Source organism: Nicotiana tabacum, chromosome 17 (genome assembly GCF_000715075.1).
Source record: "Nicotiana tabacum cultivar K326 chromosome 17, ASM71507v2, whole genome shotgun sequence".
Taxonomy (NCBI): domain Eukaryota; kingdom Viridiplantae; phylum Streptophyta; class Magnoliopsida; order Solanales; family Solanaceae; genus Nicotiana; species Nicotiana tabacum.
Window position 1 is genome coordinate 42,457,256 of NC_134096.1, and position 5,525 is coordinate 42,462,780.

Consider the following 5,525-nt stretch of genomic DNA (forward strand, 5'->3'; position numbering starts at 1 on the left):
TATGGAGATACAAAGACAAAGGATAGACATTTTAACTAAGGCGATCCAATCAGCGGAATGCCTTGGGAACTACCAAGTAGAAGCTCGAAAGGACATGCCTCAACCTCCTGTTTGAGGAGGATATAAAGGGGGCCAACCTAGCAATGGTGGACCTAGCAGAAGTGGGGGAGATCGGAGTGAAACCAAATCCAAGACTCCTTCCTCAGGTAGCAATAGTGATGTGTCTCACGCCAAAGATAGGGGGAAGCCCCCCTCCCCCCAGGATGCCGTCATTGTGGCGGGCCACATTGGAATAATGAATTCCCACAGGAACAAATGAACGCCCATCAAACTTTTGATGATGGGATGGATGACAACACGAATGATGCTGACCAGATAAAACCAATAATTGCCTTCAACGCACTTGTTTGTTCTGTTTCTTAGACTTTAGCAGGAACACGTGCCGACATCCGTAAAAAGGAGGACCCATGCCCAACCACTAGGAAAGGGAAAACAAAGGTGGATGAGGGGCCTCTCTTTAACCAAAAGAAGACCTTGATGTTCGTCGAAATGAAAGTAATAGCAAGCCCATTCAGGCGATGATAGACGTGGGCGCTACGCACAACTACTTAGTCTCAACTCAGGTAGAGCGCTTTGGTCTAGTTGTGGGAAAGGGCAGAGGTCGTATCAAGTCTATCAACTCACTACCTCAGCCAGTAGGTGGAATAGCCAAAGGAGTGCCAGTGAAGGTAGTTCCTTATGAAGGAAAATTCAACTTGCGCGTGGTGTATCATAGATGACTTCGAACTGATAGTTGGACTGGAATTCATGAGACAAACCAACACCATTCTTGTACCTTATGCAGACATACTGATGATGATGGGAGCAAGCAGGGCCAAGCCCTGCATCATCCCACACACAGCCATAAAGATGGCCGCGACAAATATCTCGGCCTTGCAGTTGAAGAAGAGAGTCTAAAGACATGAACCTATGTTCCTGGCTACCCTCTGTATTGAAGATATTGAATGCTCATCGGGTCTTATTCCTGCACTCGTGAAGGAGCTGCTAAAGGAGTTTGAAGACGTCATGCCAAAGCGACTCCCGCCTAGACGCACTATGGACCATGAGATTGAGTTGGTTCCGGGTGCGAAGCCACCTGCCCAGGCGCCTTGCAAAATGTAACAACCCAAAATCATCGATTTTTGGAGACAGTTGACAGAAATGGATCATTGTTCCCTCCAAGTCCCTTATGGGTCCCATGTGCTATTCCAAAAGAAATTGAATGGCACCCTAATGGTAGGCTATAATCTTGTGTTTTAGTCACTTATTGCACTCTAATCTACTGCACTTTATTCATTTTGAGCTTTAATTGATAGTGTTCTGTACTTATGTTTTGTTTTATGCCTTGTAGGAGTGATTCTGAGCTTTGTAGATGTTATGGAATGACTTCGAGTGATTTTGAGCTTTGAAGTCTGAGTAAAAGTGTCACGACCCAAAACCTAATCCGTCGTGATGGTGCCTATCGTGTTACTAGGCAAGCCGACATCTCCAAAATACTTTCAACATTTAACAGAAATGAATTAATATATTTAAAATAACCGGAATTTTTCATAAAAATGGGGTAGAACCCAAAGCATAAATGCGAAAAATAGCTCGATATCGGGGTCTCACTGAGTCATGAGCATCTAGATATCCAGTCTAATACATACAGTGTCTAAGTATCAATATAGAAAAGAAAGAAAACATAGAAGGAGAGACGAGGTCTGCGGACGCCGGCAGCTACCTCGTAGTCTCCGATACTCGATCGCGCACAAACTCAACGACCTCCGTGATAAAACACACCTGGATCTGCACATGAAATACAGGATGTAGCATGAGTACAACCAACTCAGCAAGTAACAGAAATAAATAAGGAGCTGAGAAGGTAGTGACGAGCTATACAATACATTTCATTTTCAATAATTTCAGCAAGGAATAGACATGATTTCAAATCCGGCAGTTCAAATCAAATCAATTTTATTCAGTTAAAGTGTAGGTAAATCCGGATATAGAATCTTTCAGAAATTTCACGACAATGACAGATAGAAACTAAGTGCATCAACAAATGGAAAAACAAGTACATCCTCTCAGAGAAACAGTCACTCAACTCGTTATAACAGCTCAATCACTCTGCTCTCATCCCTCAGTACTCCCACTCAATAGGTACCTGCGTTCACTGGGGGTGTGCAGACTCCGGAGGGGCTCCTTCAGTCCAAGCGCTATATCGTTGTGGCATGTAGCCCGATCCCATATAAATAGCCATAAGGCTCATTGCGGCATGCAACCCGATCCATATATATACAGCCCGGAGGCTCGTTACGGCGTGCAACCCGATCCATATATACAGCCCTAAGGCTCGTTGCGGCATGCAACCCGATCCATATACATACATATAGCTCACATCTCGGCACTCAGTCATCAACCTCTCTAGTCTCTCAATATCTCAAATCCCGCTTTTGCGCTCCTTCCTCCCCACGTGCAAGTACGCACCTGCGGTCTCCCCACCACAGGTGTGAAACCACCAGATATCAGAAGGCTTCAGCCATATGCCTAAGTCCAAATTCAAGCAGTTAAGCATACGAAACACACCCGAGGCCACCAGGACCTCAACTAAATATACCAACAAGTCTTAAAACACTATACGGACGTAGTCGAGCCCTCATAACATGTCAAACAACAACAAAAACACGAATCACTCTCCAATCCAAACTTAATGAACTTTAAAACTTCCAAATTCTACAAATGATGCTGAATCATACCAAACCACGTCTAATTGACCTAAAATTTTGCAAACAAGTCATACTCAACATTACGAACCTACTCCAACTTTCAGAATCGGAATCTGACCCCGAAATCAAAAGGCCAACCCCCGATCAAGCTTCCCAAAAATTTGACTTTCGCCATTTCAAGCCTAAATTAGCTACATACCTCAAATTCACAGTCTGGACACGTTCCTAAGTCCAAAATCACCCAACGGAGCTAACGGAACTCCATTCTGGAGTTGTCTTCACACAATTCTGACTACGCTCAAAATCCTAAGACTTAAGCTTATGTTTTAGGTACTAAGTATCCCAAATCATTCTGAAACCAAAAACAAGACCTCCCAGCAAGTTACATAAGCAGAAAATGATACGGGGAAAATAGTAAATAGGATATCGGGGCTAATACACTCAAAACGACCAGCCCGGTCATTACAGAATGCCCAAGGGAGTAAGATGGGATCGTGTTCGGGGGTCGAGGACCAAGTTTGGACAACAAAACGCAAGAAAAATCCGTACTCTTAGAAATCCTCTGCTGCCTATCAGAACTAGCTCTCTGGATTTCCCCACTATAGCCCCGCATGGCGCGTCACCCCATGCGGCGTGCCTGTGCAATTGTTATAGAGTGAAAATCCAACTTTGGCTAGGAGAAGGTGATTTCGTCTGGGGACGACCCTACTTGGTATAAATACATGGGAAAATATTATTTTCTAAACTTTTGACACATATTCGACCAAAGGAGGATAAGTAGGAGTTGGAAGAATATGAGCACAAGGACTTCATCATTCCTTCCTCACTCAAGACCCGAGTTTGGATCGGAAATATGTTTGCCTATACTTTTATTATATTTGTGATGAATTGCTCTATGTCTGAGGAGTAGTTCTCTTTAAGGTTTTATGGAATTGGTGTATTGATGATTGTTTGCGGAATATAACTCTAGTTTTATATATTGAAGTATTTTTGGATGATTTAATTGTTACATCTATAATCACGTGTTCATGTAATCGAGAGAGGCATAACTAGTGATATCTTTACATTATATTGTTGGTTGAGTTCATTAATTCTTATTACTAATCGCAAGAGGCTAGTTGAATCATTGATTAAACCTAGTTAGGAGGATAATCGAGAGAGGTTCTCCTAAAGACCAATCTACCACGCATTCTTGCATATCTTTACGTGCTTAAATTTGTTCATCTTGTGAGGTTAGGACTTAATCTAGAGAGGAATTTTGCCTAACGTTTGAACTGATAATTGAGTGAATTCAAGAGACTTACTTGAAAATTAGAAGTGAATTATCTAGAGTTAGATCCCAAATAATTATCTTGCACATATCCTATCAAAACCCTATCTTCTCCCATTTATAACCTTCTTTGCTTTTTCCTTGCTTCAATTGTCATTAGTCAATAGCTTTAGATTCTTAGTTAATTTTTGTTAGACATCTTATAAATCTCAATTGTTGATTCCTAGATAGAAACCAAGCTAGAAACTACGAGAATATTATTTAAATTCAATCCATGTGGATATGATATTATACTATACTATATTTGATTAGCGAGCATAATTTAGGTGTGTGTTCTGAGCTCATCAAATTTTGGCTCCGTTGTTGGGGATTGGCAACCAATAATGTTTGAAATAGTTTGTAGTTCTAATTCAAGAATGTTTTATTTTATTTTACTCTTTTTACGTTTGGTGTTCTTTGACCTTGCGCAGGTGACAGGTTTAGAGTGGTGCATGACTCGAGCTTCTGCGAAAGTAGTGCTACCATACGAGCCAGAGTTAGAAACAAAACTACGACAACTGAGGAAGGGATGAAATCTCACCGAGACATCAGAAAAGGTTGGGCAATCCTCAACCAAAGAAACTATGGCTGGAAACGGTGATGATAATATAGATTTGGCTACGAGAGAAGCAGCCCAACAAAGAGAACAAGTTGCACGGGATGCTGAGGAAGAAGCTATTAGAGATGCACATATTATCTTCGAAGAAGACAGGGGTCGGAGAATTACTCAAAATCAACCCTTGGGGGCAGACCAGTTCAGAAATATAGCTCTCATGCCTAGGAGACCACTTGGAAATTATGCTAGACCGGTCTACAATCATGGTTTATCAAGTGTGAGACCACCTCCAATTGCAGCAAGCAATTTCAAGTTGAAGAAAGGGCTGCTTCAAACCCTTCAGAATTGATGTGTTTTCATAGGGAAGCCATACAAAAATCCAAACGCCCATCTAATGGACTTTGAGGAGATTATGAACACCTTTCAATACAATAGGGTGTCACAAGATGCAGTGTACTTAAGGTCATTCCCCTTTTCACTTAAAGATGATGCTAAGGAGTGGCTTCAGAGTTTGCCCAGTGGATCGATCAAAACTTGGGAGGAGAAGACCAGAAAATTCCTTGATAAATATTTCTCCTCGGCTAAGACGGGAAAGACTAGAAGAGAAATCGATAACTTCTGCCAGAAAGAGACTGAAATTGTTTTTGAAGCATGAGAGAGGTTTAAGGAGATGGTTAGGAAGTGTCAACATAGCGAAATTGAACTCTGGATGCAACTCTAAGATTTTTGGGAGGGATTGACATCGGCCTCGCGTAGAACATTGAGCAATGCAGTTGGAGGACCTTTGATGAAGAAGACTCCATAGGAGATAGTTACAATTCTTGATGAGTTATCTGAAGATGCTAATCAGTGGCCCTCTGAGAGTGCTGAAAGAAGAAGATCAACTGGTGTTCACTAAGTTGATGCTAATACA

At 41.8% G+C, this 5,525-nt stretch overlaps 1 non-coding gene across 1 annotated transcript; it reads right to left on the minus strand.

The window, feature by feature from the left end:
* Positions 1-5,205: 5,205 nt before the first annotated feature.
* Positions 5,206-5,308, minus strand: LOC142172246 (small nucleolar RNA R71). Its single transcript, XR_012701620.1, has one exon. It is a non-coding gene; the product is annotated as a small nucleolar RNA R71 (small nucleolar RNA).
* Positions 5,309-5,525: the final 217 nt, after the last annotated feature.